Genomic DNA, 16,606 nt, shown 5'->3' with positions numbered 1-16,606 from the left:
TCACAATAAACTGTGGAAAAGTCATCAAGAGATGGGAATACCAGACCATCTGACCTGCCTCTTGAGAAATCTGTATGCAGGTCAAGAAGCAACAGTTAGAACCAAACATGGAACAACAGACTGGTTCCAAATAGGAACAGGAGTACATCAAGGCTGTATATTGTCACCCTGCTTATTTAACTTCTATGCAGAGTACATCATGAGAAATACTGGGTTGGATGAAGCACAAGCTGCAATCAAGATTGCTAGAAGAAATATCAATAACCTCAGATATGCAGATGACACCACCTTTATGGCAGAAAGTGAAGACCTAAAGAGCCTTTTGATGAAAGTGAAAGAGGAGAGTGAAAAAGTTGGCTTAAAGCTCAACATTCAGGAAACTAAGATCATGGCATTTGGTCCCATCACTTCATGGGAAATAGATGGGGAAACAGTGGAAATAGTGGATGACTTTATTTTGGGGGGCTCCAAAATCACTGTAGATGGTGACTGCAGCCATGAAATTAAAAGATACTTACTCCTTGGAAGGAAAGTTATGACCAACCGAGATAGCATATTAAAAAGCAGAGACACTCCTTTTCCAACAAAGGTCCATCTTGTCAAGGCTATGGTTTTCCAGTAGTCATGTATGGATGTGACAGTTGGACTATAAAGAAGGTTGAACAATGAAGAATTGATGTTTTGAACTGCGGTGTTGGAGAAGACTCTTGAGAGTCCCTTGGACAGCAAGGAGATCCAACCAGTCCATTCTGGTGGAGATGAATCTTGAGTGTTCACTGGAAAGACTGAGGTTGAAGCTGAAGCTCCAATACTTTGGCTACTTGATGCGAAGAGCTGACTCATTTGAAAAGACCCTGATGCTGGGAAATATTGAAGGCAAGAGGAGAAGGGAACAGCAGAGAATGAGATGGTTGGGTGGCATCACCGACTCATTGCACTTGAGTTTGGGTAAACTCCGGGAGTTGGTGATCGATAGGGAGGCCTGGCGTGCTATGGTCCATGGGGTCACAAAGAGTCAGACACAACTGAGTGACTGAACTGAACTGACTGAATGTGGTAAGTGCTGATAGGTGGGATAAATAGGAGGATGGGTGTGTGGAGGATGTACATATCTCAGTGGATTTCAGGGAAGATTCCCTGGAAAAGATATGTAAGTTAAAATTTAAAGATGTGTAAGATTCGGACATGCTTACGGGACTGGACAACAACAAAGTATCAATCAAATGAACAAGTAGATAAACAACTTTCCTAGCAGAGAGACCTTCATTCATTTATTGACTAATTTATTCAGTAAACATTTACATCTTATTCCAGACATAATTCTAGGCATGGGGATAAAACACACAAGTATAATCAAAGGTGTGAAATCACAAAATAATATGTTTGTGTCTTGTGTACTTGTGTACCAGTAAAAGAGCTTTAGAAGCATTACTCTAGTATAATATATGACAGATGTGGCAGAAAAGAAGTCCAGAAACAGGTACTTTCTCAAAGTCTTATGGTATGGCATGGCAAGTAGCTTGAATTTTTTTTGTTTTGGCAGGTTTTTGGGTGTCTTGATAGGATTTTTTTTCCTAGTTTTATTTCATTATATAATCACTTTGTATAACTTTCCTATCTTTGCCTTCCCTGGCAGCAGTAAAGAATCCTCCTGCAATGCAAGAGACACAGGAGATGTGGGTTCAATCCCTAGGTCAGGAAGAGCCCATGGAGGAGGGCATGGCAACTGACTCCAGTATTCTTGCTGGAAAAAGCCCGTGGACAAAAGAGCCTGGCAGGCTATAGTCCATGGGGTTGCAGAGAGTTAGACACAGCTGAAGTGGCTGAGCCAGCTTACCAACTAGATATCACTTATAGACTAGAAATTATGGATCTAACTCTTTTCTTCCCCAAAATAGGATGATAGTACCTATGTTGTCTTTGCTTTAAAACAGCTATCTATATCTATATATCTGCATCTATCTAAATTTTCTTCTCACCTTTTCTCTCTACCTCCTCTAACAACCAGCTCTCATTTTTCTTCCACTGAAATAAGTTGTCATGTCTAAACATGATGGTTTGTATTGTTCCATAATTTCATCTATGTTGAAAGAATCGTGTGTAGATATTCTTCTATCTTTTCTCTGTTTCTACATTCATGTCTTAATTTATTATCTCTCTCAAGTCTGCTAGGCTATTAAAAAACTTGATTTCATTGACCATTCTCAGCTGGCCTCACAGAAATCCTTTCATATTAACTCATATAACTTTAATTAATTATTCTTAATGTCTGCAAAGTAGTCATGTCATTGTACCATAATTTATTCAACCATTCTTCTACTGATGGTTATTATCTTTGTTTCCAGTTTTATGTCACAATAACAATGCTGAAATAAACATCCTTGTCCATATATCTTGACACACCAATATTTTAATTTTATGAGCTGCATCCCAAATGCATAATTACTGAGTTTAAAGGTATGTGTATTTTCAAATTTAATAGATTTTGTTGCTAAATCACTTCCCCAAAAGACTATCCCCTACATCCGTCAGCAAATTAAGAGACGATTGTTTTCTCCATATCCCTCTCAACAATAGATATTATTTCTCTGATAATTTGTACAAACAGGACTGTATAAATATTTCATTGTTACCATACTTTTTATTTCTCTGACTCCTAGTAGGTTTGGGGACATATTTACTGGTCATTTGTATTTTCTCTTCTGTGATTTTTTGCTCATTGTTCACTAGCTTTTTCATATGAATTTGTACTTGGTCTTCATTTAAATTATTAATATTTTGTCTGCCTTCTATAATTCAAATGTGCATAATTTAACAAATGGTTTTGTTATAGAATTTTTTCATATAAAAGTTTATAATTTTGTAGCATGATATTACTATTTCATAGTCTTATAGTTTCTGGATTTCCTATCTTGATCATGAAGATCTTCCATACTCCTTTATCATGGGTTTATTTCATAGGTTTCACTAAATTGTCTTTTCCTTTAAAGTTTTCAATCCATCTGAATTTTTCTTTTACTTATGATGTATCCAACTTGCTTTTAAATGCAGAATCAGTGTGTGAACATTATTGAAATAAAATAGCATCCTTGTCATATATTAAATTTTCATATGATTCTGTGGCCTGAGTCTGAATTTTCCATTAAATCCAACTGATTTCTATCTCTATAAGAATATTTCATTTTTACATTACAGGATTTTTTGAGGTAAATTCCTTTTCACTATTCTTGCTTTTATTTTTACTGACTTTTTTCAGTAATTATTCTTTCTTAAGAATAATTATATCTTTCTCTAAGATATTTGTCAATTCTCAAAAATAATTTTAAACCATAATCCTTACAAATATTTTAATTGGAGTTGAAATATATTTATTAATATTGAGTGACATTTCTATTCTAATAATTTTTTCCATCTGAGAACATGGTATTTTATTTCCATTTTTTTCTGATTTTTAAAATATTTTCTTTTTTTAAAAATTTTTATTTTTAGTTTATTTTACTTTACAATACTGTATTGGTTTTGCTATACATTGACATGAATCCACCACGGGTGTACATGCGTTCCCAAACATGAACCCCCCTCCTACCTCCCTCCCCAAAACATCTCTCTGGGTCATCCCTGTGCACCAGCCCCAAGCATGCTGTATCCTGCATTGGACATAGACTGGCGATTTGGTTCTTACATGATAGTGCACATGTTTCAATGCCATTCTCCCAAACTATCCCACCCTCTCCCTCTCCTTCTGAGTCCAAAAGTCTGCTCTACACATCTGTGTCTTTTTTGCTGTCTTGCATACAGGGTCATCATTACCATCTTTCTTAATTCCATATATATGTGTTAGTATACTGTATTGGTGTTTTTCTTTTTGGCTTACTTCACTCTGTATAATCGGCTCCAGTTTCATCCATCTCATCAGAACTGATTCAAATGTATTCTTTTTAACAGCTGAGTAATACTCCATTGTGTATATGTACCACCGCTTTCTTATCCATTCATCTGCTGATGGACATCTAGGTTGTTTCCATGTCCTGGCTATTATAAACAGTGCTGCGATGAACATTGGGGTACATGTGTCTCTTTCAGTTCTGGTTTCCTCAGTGTGTATGCCCAGCAGTGGGATTGCTGGGTCATAAGGCAGTTCTATTTGCAATTTTTTAAGGAATCTCCACACTGTTCTCCATAGTGGCTTTTTAAAATATTTTCTTAAATCAGACTTCCCTTTCTGAACCTTTCCTGTTAAGTATTCCTAAGTATTATATATACATTATTATATATATATGCATATATATTTTGTTGTTGTTGTTTTGGTGGTGGTGGTTATTAGGGAATATTTTTACCATTTTCATTTATTGGGGCTTTTTGCTAACATTAAAAAACACAGAAGAATTTTAAACTGTTCTGAGACAACACATGAATTTGAAGTAGAAAATTGGTAATCATATGAAGAATGGATTTGAGGGGAACAAAAATGGAAATAGAGGGGCTAGTTAGGAGACTGTTATTGCAGTTAATGGGAAAAAACAAATACCTGAGTCAAAGAGTAGCTGCCAAGTGGAGAATATGGAGAATGAACAGATGTGTAGAGCGGACTTTGGGACTCAGAGGGAGAGGGAGAGGGTGGGATGATTTGGGAGAAGGGCACTGAAACATGTACACTATCATGTAAGAACCGAATCACCAGTCTACGTCTGATGCAGGATACAGCATGCTTGGGGCTGGTGCATGGGGATGACCCAGAGGGATGTTGTGGGGAGGGAGGTGGGAGGGGGGTTCATGTTGGGATCGCATGTACACCCGTGGTGGATTCAGGTCAATGTATGTTGAAACCAATAAATATTGTAAAGTAAAATAAAGTAAAAATAAAAAAAAAATTTAGAAAAATTTAAAAAAAAAAGAACTGGTTTGAGATAAAATTGGTAGAACTCAGATATTAACTTTATATGGGATACATGGGCAAAGTAGTTGTTTAATTCACATTCAGATTTCTGGCTGATTTCTGAAATGGCAAGTAAAGGAGAATGACTAGGAGATACCCCCAGTCCCATATTCATTGCAGCACTATTCACAACATCCAAGATATGGAGACAATTTAAGCATCCATTGAGAGGTTAACAAAGAAAATATACACACACTACTAGAATACTATTAAGCTATAAGAAAAGAAATTCTGCCATTTGTGACAATGTGGCTACCAGATGCCAGGGGTGAAGAAATTGTGGTGTTGTCATCCCAAGAATATAAAGTTTCAGTTATACTAGATAAATACATTCTAGTAATTTGCTGTATAACCTAGTGCCTATGGTTAATGGTTCAGTATTACTTGGTTTCCCTGGTGGCTCAGATGGTAAAGAATCTGCCTACAATGCAGGAGATCAGGTTCAATCCCTAGGTTGGGAAGATCCCCTGGAGAAGAGAATGGCTTACCCATTCCAGTATTCTTCCATGGAGAATTCCATGAGCAGAGGAGCCTGGCAGGCTACATTCTATGAGGTTGCAGTCAGAGACGACTGAGTGACTAACACACACAGTGACTGCACACTTCAAAATTTTAAAAGGTAGATTTCATATTGTATTCTCATCACACACACACACACACACACACACATATACACAAAGGGTTACAAAGAAACTCAGTAGGTGTTGGATCTAGTACCACAGTTGTGGTGGTGGTGTTGTGAGCATTTACATGTGGCTGAATGTATTAAATTATACTCAGTAAATATGTACACTTGTCTATCAATTATACCTCAGATAAAACTGTTAAACATTAATCAGTAAATTAAAAGGTAGATATCATATCTATGGTGAATATACTACTGCTTTTAAGCCTTGACTATGATGTATACATGGTTAGGGGGATCAAGTAGGCAAATTCTATATGCAATAGGCTCTATAAAGTTAAAACATTAAATTTTCAATTATTGATTTTGAGGAAATAGAAAAAATATATACACCTTTGTTAGTAATATCTCAAACACAGATTCAGAAATTACAAAGCAGTAACTCCTCTTTCTTATTAAAGGCTATTTTCAGGGCTATATCAGATATAAAACAAATGACTATGTTACATTGTAAATTTGGACTATTGAATATTTCAACTTGGACAAAAGCAGCAATCAATTCCCTCATCTACTCTCATTGCTGCGGGTGCCAAAAATTATTTCCTCTTTTAGATGAGGAATAATAAACTCAGTAATACCTTATCAATTTCTAACTTCAACAAGTGAAAACAAGCATTAAGGGAAAAGTTAAATCCTTTGACGGAAAGCTATTCATACCATCCTTTGGTTTCCAAAAGAAATCCTGACACTGTCCTCAATAATCATATTTCCCTTGAATGTTTAGGGTCAGACTGTTCAAGATATTGAGTATATCCTTGAAATATGTTATTTGAGTAAGCCTCTTCAAGTTATACAAACTCTCTTTACTAGTATTATCAGTGCCATAAAGAAATTTTTATTTTATTTTATTAACTCAGCAACTCAAATCTTTACCCTTCTAGAGCAAGGGAAGTTGGGTAGAAAAGCAGCCTTTGCCTTGCAGTCCACTCACACGGCATAATGAAAAGTCAGACTCACTGTAGCTGTGATTTCATCATATTCAATATGTTTCCTATTTTAGAGAAATGTGCTGCCCAATACTGTAGCAATTATACATATGTGGACATTCAAATTTAAAAGAAAGGTAAACAAAATTAGAATTTCTCAGTTACACTATCCACGTTTCAAGTCCTCAACAGCAATATATGTCCAGGACATACTTGACAGATCACATAAAAAGCAGTTTTCATCACTGCAGAAAGTTCTTTTGGTCAATGTTATTCTAGAAAAATGAATTAAGAATATTATTGATCACCATCTATTCTCTTTGAGTGAATAATGTTTGGTTTGATTTTCATAGACAGCTTCTTTGTCTGTCACATGTTTTCCTTGCTGTAAAATGTCGATGTTCTTTCCCCATGTTCCAAAGGTACCTCTTCCTATCCATATCACACCTCATGAAATAATCATTAACTGCTTCAAAACAAACATTCTTTTCTGCATTCCTGTGAGTTTGGCGAAAAAGAGAACAAAGCATGTGTTCTTTCTATGTGCTCTATACCTGTGCTCAAAGATGATATCCTACACGTGTATCAGTTCAGTTCAGTTACTCAGTCGTATCTGACTCTTTGCGACCCCATGGACTGCAGCACACCAGGCTTCCCAGTCCATCACCAACTCCGGAAGCCTGCTCAAACTCATGTCCATCAAGTCGGTGATGCCATCCAACCATCTCATCCTCTCTCGTCCCCTTCTCCTCCCACCTTCAATCTTTCTCAGCATCAGGGGCTTTTCAAATGAGTCAGTTCTTTGCATCAGGTGGCTAAATTATTGTAGTTTCAGCTTCAACATCAGTCCTTCCAATGAACATTCAGGACTGATTTCCTTTAGGATGGACTGGTTGGATCTCCTTGCTGTTCAAGGGACTCTCAAGAGTCTTCTCCAGCACCACAGTTAAAAGCATCAATTCTTCTGTGCTCAACTTTCTTTATAGTCCAACTTTCACATGCATATATGACTACTGGAAAAACCATAGCTTTGACAAGACGGACCTTGTTGGTAAAGTAATGTCCCTGCTTTTTAATATGCTGTCTAGGTTAGTCATGACTTTTCTTCCAAGGAGCAATTGTCTTTTAATTTCATGGCTGTAGTCACCATCTACAGTGATTTTGGAGCCCCCCAAAATAAAATCTGACACTGTTTCCACTGTTTCCCCATCTATTTGCCATGAAGTGATGGGACCAGATGCCATGATCTTGGTTTTATGAATGTTGAATTTTAAGCCAGCTTTTTCACTCTCCTCTTTCACTGCCATCAAGAGGTTCTTTAGTTCTTCACTTTCTGCCATAAGGGTGGTGTCATCTGCATATCTGAGGTTATTGATATTTCTCCTGGCAATCTTGATTCCAGCTTGTGCTTCATCCAGTCCAGCATTTCTCATGGTGCAATCTCAAAAACATTTTCAGATTGCATTCTCTCTCTCTCTATATATATATATATATTACACATATTGATAGATGCAATCTCAAATATATATATATATATTACATATGTATAATTCTAAGCAATTGTAATAAATATTTGCTGGAATACATCCACCCTATACACAGATAATGCACACACAACATAGACATGCACACTACACATGCATATTAATACCACAATTCATACACAGTCTAAACCTTTTTTTTTTACATTCTTATGATATCATTGACATTCAACAATACAATTTTTTAGATCAATTTTTCCAGGGACTTATATTTCTGGCATATTATGTCATTAATTTGAAGGTATCTTACAACCTTCTCACAACAGTAAAGGTCATTTGTATTTCCTTTTACTCCAAAGAATGTAATTTTAGATACTGTTTATGTCATTTGTGCTCTTCAGTGCTAATATATGATCAACTTTATACTAAAAATACTTTTTATTATATGTATGAAATTAAGAGAAAAGTTCAATGACTTTATGTTACCATTTGTTAAATTTTATTAACAATTAAATCATTGTAGACCAAGAGCATTATTCAATGGTCCAACCGAATCCAATACTATAATTTATAATTCTATTTTTATTTGGCTTATTTTGTGAAATCATTACCATTAAATATTCAGTTATATAAATATACACACATGTTTATACTGCCACTGAAGTCCCATTTTTTATTCTACTAACAAGAATATTCAGATGGGTCAGTATTTAGTGTCCCTTCCTCTATCATGTTTTTATGCTTCAGTAAACAATTTTTGGAGCTATTGATCCATTTTTGTCGAGAGATATAACAAATCAATACACTAAAATGTAAATTTGACATATACATAAAATATAAATAAAACATATGCTACATATAAATTCAATATACATGTTATGAATATGTGTGTTTGTGCTAAGTCATTTGAATCATGCCCAATTCTGTGAAACCCTATGGACTGTAGCCTTCCAGGATCCTCTATCTATGGGATTCTCCAGGCAAGAATACTAGAGTGGGTTGCAATGCCCTCCTCCAGAGGATCTTCTCCACCCATGGATCGAACCCCTGTCTCTTACGTCTCCTGCATTGGCAGGTGGATTCTTTACCAGTAGTGCCACCTGGGAGGCCCTGCTATGAATACATATGATGTGAAATTATATTTTAGTTTGATAAATTTCACCCCCTGAAAAAGTGCACAGAAGGTGAAAATTAAATAAAACAAGATTTCTCTAAAGATCACAATCTCTATTTTGAAGTTTTGAAATACAGATTAAAATTATTTTCCCATAACTCACCTACCTTATGTGGATCACTTGTTACACAGCAGGAAAATATTTTTGGGGTAATCAAGCAGAGCATCAATGTCTCTAAGCCATTGCCTTCTCCAGTATATTTTCCTAGAGGGACTTAATTTTTTGGTTTTATTCCTCGGGAATTCGTTCACAGGGATCAAATGTGAGGAGTCAATGATGTAGACAATATCTACATGGAGTAGTGGTGGCATGTAGAATGAAATCTACCACATCCATTTCTACTGAAGTGGTGTCTCAGAAGTGAGACAAAATTTACTAAAGTTTTAATAAAGTCCACTCAGAGATGAATGCAGATTTTAAGAACAAAAATACATCTATGAATGTGTGAGGGCACAGAACTGTATGGGGGAACAGAGGGCTAAACCTCTAGAGGACATTCTCTCTTCAAGACAAAAGAAACTTTTGGAGGTTGCACAAAGCTCCAGGTGTAAACTTCATGATATGCTGACTCCCTATGCCATCCAACACTTACTCATCAACACTGGTTAATAAATGCAGATCAGTGATTTGTTAAATGCTTATCTTAATTAAAGGGGATATAATCACAGTGTATTCACCAAACTAACATACTCAGTAATCCTTCATCTGCTTGGCATTGTTACTGAGGGAAATGTTTTTATGTAAAGAGAATTTCCATGTAACTATCTCAAGTACAAAATCCCTTTGAAAATTGAAATATCATTATAAAAAAAAAAGTCTCTGTAAAGTTTATTCTATATCCCTCGACTTTCTAAAACAAAACGTAGTGAATAGGCACCCCCTACCCTCAATGATACCACAGAAAGAGCATCAATGATTTTGCTGTACTCTATAAATTGATTCCTTTAGAGACTCTTGACACATGTAAGATTTCTTTCCTCTCCATTAAATGGCCTCAAGCAGTTCCATTTCTCCTTTTAAGTTTCTCTGGCTCCTCCCCTGTGGACAGGCAGTTTTCAGTTGAGCCATTGTACCAGAGTGCCTACTGAAAGTATTGTCTTCCCATTCTTTTTCTTTTCCTTTCCTTCCTTTCTTCCACTCTTTCAAATTAATGTTTCTAATTTGTTTAAGGCTGGAAGACAGGTATTCATATAAATAATAGCAGTGAATGTGTTGTAAGATTCCATCAGTCTCCTATGGTGGTCAATGGCTTTTCTAGGGAGCAAAATAGTAGGTTGAGGGAGCTGGTTCTGGGAAATCTGTCTCCTGGCATTTTTTTTTTGTTGTTGTTGTTGTTGTTGTTGTTGTTGTTTTTTGTCTTTCTGTGTTCTAAGCTGTGCTTTCGAGGAACAGAGGACTGACTTCTTGTTAGGTGTCATAGTTTTGTAAGTTATGAAAAGCAATTAACAACGTCTGTATTCCTTTATAATATTTTAAACATAAAACGAAAAAATCATCACTAAAAGAGAAAGCACATGAGCACATACTCTTTCTGTAATTCTAAATTTTCTTGGTATTTGTTTCAGTTCATATTTCCTGCTATTGGCATCAGATCCATTATACTTAGAGATGCTAGGTGAGCAAAATCCTACAGTATAGACCACTTTCTTCCTTACGTTTTTATTCACAATACACAGTATTTCTGAAATCTGAGGAGTCACTGCAGCAAGTTGTAAATGATGTATGGAGTGACAAGTCTTTTCTACTGCATAAAAAGAGAAACTGCACTGAGTAATGACTGCTGCGATGCACTGTTTCTTGTAATATTTAGTTTATACAGAGCTTTGGAAACCCAGCAGGCTCTGAACCTTCTACACAGTAAGACAAAACCCAGACCAAAATGCATTTAATATGCTCATTTCTTTTTTCTTTCTTTTCAATACATTTCCAGTTGAGCAATCAGTTTCATGCCCCAGGGTGCATTGCATGCCTGTGCCCTAGCTATGCAAAGTGCTGGGATCAGGATTTGATCAGAAGGTGGAAATAGAAATTGCAACCCCTCTGGTCTCTCTCCACAAGTTCCTACCATCAGCAAGGGAAATTCATCCACAATGGAAATTCTATGTGTGTGTTAGAGATGGAGGGAGGGTGTGCAGGCTCTTAAGTGGAAAAAACATGTAACTGGTCTTATCACGAAGCCAACTTTAACCTGGGTGTCCAGTCTTCTGCTGGACAGAGATGAAATGTTCATATCTTAGATCAATGAGCTGTTTACCAAGACAGCATCCCTTCTGGAATATGCTTGGAAGGGGATAGGGATGAAATCAAATACAGAGAAAGGTTCACACATATCTAGAGAGGGTTCTGAAAGTGAGTAAATGGAAGTTAACTTTCCTCTTTTTCACTGACTTCAAACTACCAAGGGCATAATCTTATCTTAGAAATACTCCCACATGTGTCTGCATTGCAGTTCCTTTGTAGGAAAACCCCTGGTATGACATTTCCTGAGATACCATTGGTGAAAAATGTCTTTTGGCTTTACTTGGAGCCATGAAGCCAAGTGACCCTTTCTTGCAAAGTGGAACAAACATAGAAACACCAACAACTCACATATGATCTGGCACCAACTCAGGTCAGCATCTCACAGCTTGAATAGCTTGACTTGGAGCTAGGGGTTCTTTCCTGCAGCATTTGCTTATTAGCAGTTCACTTTTTTTTTTTTTTTTGGGAGTTGAGGACATATTTGGGGATAGCTGAAGGAAGGACAAAGTTTCTGTGCATGACCCTTGTAGAATATTTGGTCCTGTCCAAAATGTCCATAAGACATCTGGTCCATGACACAAGGAGTTTGAAATCTGACCCATGCCAAAATGTCCATGAGCATATTTGGTTCACCCAAAATGGTTTTGGACTGGATCAAATAAATATCAAGGATCTTTTGGTGTGGACCAAGAGTCTCCATGGATGCTTTGAACAGGCTCAAATGTAATCAAATATCAAAAATAATTTAGACCACATTTCTTTTAATATTTTGTTGTTGTTGTCACTTAGTCACTAAGTTGTGTCCAGCTCTGGGATATTTGATATTTTGGGGAAGACCAAATATCAAGGACCTTTTGGCATGGACCGAATGTTTTATGGATGCTTTTTTTTTTTTCTTGACAAAACAAAATGTCTACTAATCATGCATGATGGATGATTAGATGGATGGATACATTAAACGCATAAGCTAGTTTGGGAATTATTTGAAATTCACTGTAAGTTTTCTACAGCTCTACCTCTTTTTTCTCCCATTCATCCATAACAGACCTGTACATAGTAGCATAATTAAAGAACCAGTCGGCAGCTCTTAAAATATTTTTACCTGTTGCTCCGAGATATGCTGAGATAGGCACATCACAGATGTAATTCTTCTGAACGTTAATAATCATCATCAGGGATATATGTGGTCATTAGTGGAAAAGTGATGGACACTGGGGTCCATGGGCTAGGCAATTGGAGTTATGGTATATCTATGTGGGTGTGAATTATTCATCTGGACTGGACCCAGGACCTGTAATCTAGCCACCTCTAAACACATTTGAATCCAGCCCATCGTCAACATTTTCAGCCTTATTTCCAGATATGAGAACATATTTCTGTGTTCATTACCTAATTAAAATTATGCCTAAGAATACTTCACTTGCATAATAGTTTTGAATTTGAAACAAATACCTAATGCTCCCAACCAGTAAATGGTGCTTCCTGGATTATGGCATAAGCTCTATACTGAAATTAAATTAAAAAATTAGATTAATAATTTCTCCTGTATAGTTATATTTTTATTAAAAACTAAATATATATATTTAGACATCTAAAAATAATTATATATATATAATGCAGAATTTTTTAAAGTTACATTATATGAGACAAATTGAAATTTATATCATAATCATATATTCATGTCATCTTATAATAATTTCTCCTTTCTTTCTCCATTACATTAAGCCCTCTAATGTTTCAAATTTGAAAGATACTAAAATTCAAGCTAAAATAACTTTTTGTTTTTCTCTTTAATAAAATAGCTGTAGATATTTTCTCATAATTCTGTGAAAATTTCAGGTTGACATCCTAGCATTACCAATTAGCCTTCTGAATGATCAGATTTCTGGTAACTTGCTCTTCCACAATTAGACTAAGTTAAAATGTAAAGTTTTAGGAAAGAGATCATGATGGAGGAATAGGAGGATATAGAGCTCAAATCTCCCCACAAAAACATCAAAAATACATCTACATGTGGAACAGTTCTCACAGAACACCAACTGAAAACTAGCAGAAAAATCTTTTATACAACCAAAGCTACAAGAAAAGTCCCATGTAACCAGGTAGGACAGAAAAGGGCATCAGGACAGGACTGGCACCTCTGGGAGAGAGCTGTGAAAGAGGAAAGGTCCGGATGGGTGGCTCCTTGTCCTAGGAAATCCCTTCGCCTTCTGGGAGGTCTACTAGGACAGACAGAGGAAAGAGAGGAGCCTGGACTCTGCTCCTGAGGAATGGGACCGTGCTGGCTTGCTAGCAGCCAGGACAAAAAAAAACCAGCACTGACAGCTGCCACCTTGAAGCACTTCCCAGCCCAAAACATGCCCTGAGCAGGGCTGCCAGTACGTGAGGCATCTAGGTGCCTCACTTGGGCTTCAGGGGATGGACCCTGGGAGAGGATCTGTCTAGCTGTGTGCAAAATCCCCAGGGGCTTACAATGGATTGAGGGCCTAATCTGAGAGCCCATCGTGAGTGTGCACAGGGCAGTGTGTAGGGGCCGCCATGGGAGCCCCACTGTCCACATGCTCACAGCAGGGCATGGCTTCAGCAGCAATGGGTTGTGTGAAGGTGCTCAGAGCATGCGGGGGCGGGGCAGATACCAGAGCATGCAGGTGCAGGGCTGATATCAGAGCATGCGGGCGCAGGGCGGATGCCAGAGTCCACTGCCAGCACTCCCACAGCAGGGGTAGGCCAGGGAGCAGTAGACTTTGTTGGCAAGCAAACCGAGGCAGCGTCACACTGAAGGAGGAAACAGACAGAATGGGCTCCATGTTGGGCAGGAGTGTGGACTTTAAGCTAAATCCCCAGTATCTATGGAAATGACATACCTACTGGAAAACCAGACCCCTGGATGGTAGAGCCCCAGGGCTCGTACCTAGACTCTCCATCACCTAAAAGAATACCCTATTTATCTGTGTAACTGAATAGAATCATAAATTCTATTATGCTTATTGAGGTATGACCGCAAGCCCATTGATAATTGTCCACTATTAACTACCCAGGCTTAAGGCATACGAATCATGGGTTTAAGGCATACTAATCATGGTTTAACTTTCACTATATCTTTCTTTTCCTTTGTTCAGACTAGTTTCAGAGAATTTGGAGAGGTGGGTTTGAGCACGTACACTTAGGGTATATAAGGTTTTCACAAAAACTGGTCGGGGTCCTTGGCTAAGAGGAGACTCTGTCTGTGGCCCGCGGGTGTAATAAACTGCACTCCACTATCTGCATTGTCCTTCTGAGTGAGTTTGTTTCCCGGAACGCAGGGCTCCAACAATAGAACTGCACATCTCCAACAAACAGCCCCTAGGCAGGGGTATGCAGTGGTTTCTTTCCCAAGAAGAGTACTCCAGTTCCATCTCATAAGGTAGCACAGAGTGAGATCTGGGGTAGACAGCCCTTGGAGGGCCCTACTGTAGAGACAGGATAGCTCTCAGATGGCAGACAACCACCTCAATTCCTGGCACCCAGCAACAGCGTAGCATTAGGTCTGGAACAAACACAATACAGAAAGAAATGTGACTTTTGGCAACTTTGCGGCAGAACCACAGCACCTGTCTGGCCAGTGCATGTGTTTACTGTGACCAGATGGGCCTCACTTGCTTCAGCTCCTCCTTCAGGACAGCACACACTTAAGGGCAATGGAGCCTTATCGAACCCAACCTTAAAGAGTGGGGTTTCACCCTGGCAAGATGACAGCCATGAAGAAATGAGGATTCCTCTAAACATCCAGGGAAGGCTCTGGTCACCACAACATCAATCACACCCTTATCAAAGAGACAGTGGCCAGCACACCTTAAAGAAAGACACGGAAGGCATCCATACCCAAGCCAGCCCTGGCAGCAAAAATATGGAACTCAAATAGTATACAGGGATGATCCCACATAAAAACAGCACTTCAAGACCACAGTAGATAACTGTTTCTCCTAAATTAATAGAGACAGAGAAATTTAAGTAAAATGAAAAAGCAGAGGAACTCCTCCCAATCAAAAGAACGAGAGAAGTCCCCTAAAAGAACAAACAATGAAACAGGCCTCTCCAGTTTATCAGACCCTGAATTTGAAAAGGAGGTAATGAAAATGCTAAAGGAATTAAGAAAGATTATCAATAGAAATACAGATCATTTTAACAAGGAACTAAAAACTATAAAGAGGAACCAATCAAAATTAGACAACTCAGTTGCCAAGGTAAGAATCCATCTAAAAAGCAATGAACAGCAGACTAAATAATGGAGAAGAATTAATAAGTGATTTAGAAGATAGAATAATGGAAATCATCCAATCAAGTGCGGGCAGAAAGACAAATAAAAAAAAAAAGAAAAGGAAAGCAACTTTCAAGATCTATGAAGTGTTACCTCACACTGGTCTAAATGGCTATCATCAAAATTTCTACAAATAATAAATGCTAGAGAGGGTGTCAAGAAAAGGGAATCCTATTATACTGTTTGTTGGTGGGAATGTAAATTGATGAAGCCACTGTGGAAAACAGTATGGAGTTCCTTTAAAAAGTAAAAACAGAGTTACCCTATTATCCAGCAATCCCACTCTTAGATATATATCCAGAAGAAGCGAAACTCTAATTTGAAAAGATACATGCACCCCACTTTACGATCCCGTGGACTGTAGCCTACCAGCCTCCTCTGTCCATGGGATTCTCCAGGCAAGAATACTGGAGTGGGTTGCCATTTCCTTCTCCAGGGGATCTTCCCGATCCAGGGATCGAACCCAGGTCTCCCGCATTGCAGGCAGACTGCAATGCGGCAGAGGCTTTAACCTCTCAGCCACCAGGGAAGCCCCCCAGTGTTCACAGCAGCACTATTTACAATAACTGAGATGTGGATTAACCCAAATATCCATCAACATATGACTAGTTTAAGAAGATGAGGTATGTATATATATATATATATATATATATATATATATATATGTGGAATATTAGTCAGCCATGGAAAAGAATGAAATATTGCTCATTTGCAGCGACATAGATAGACCAAGTGAATTTTACAATAAATGATGTAACTCCTACAGAGAAAAACAAATATTATATGATGTCACTGACATATGGAATCTAAAAAATAATACAAATGAATCTATATACAAAACAGACTCATAGACATAGAACACAAA

Source organism: Ovis canadensis, chromosome 7 (assembly GCF_042477335.2).
Source record: "Ovis canadensis isolate MfBH-ARS-UI-01 breed Bighorn chromosome 7, ARS-UI_OviCan_v2, whole genome shotgun sequence".
NCBI lineage: Eukaryota > Metazoa > Chordata > Mammalia > Artiodactyla > Bovidae > Ovis > Ovis canadensis.
The sequence above is the reverse complement of the archived record's forward strand: the minus strand, read 5'-3'. Positions refer to the sequence as shown.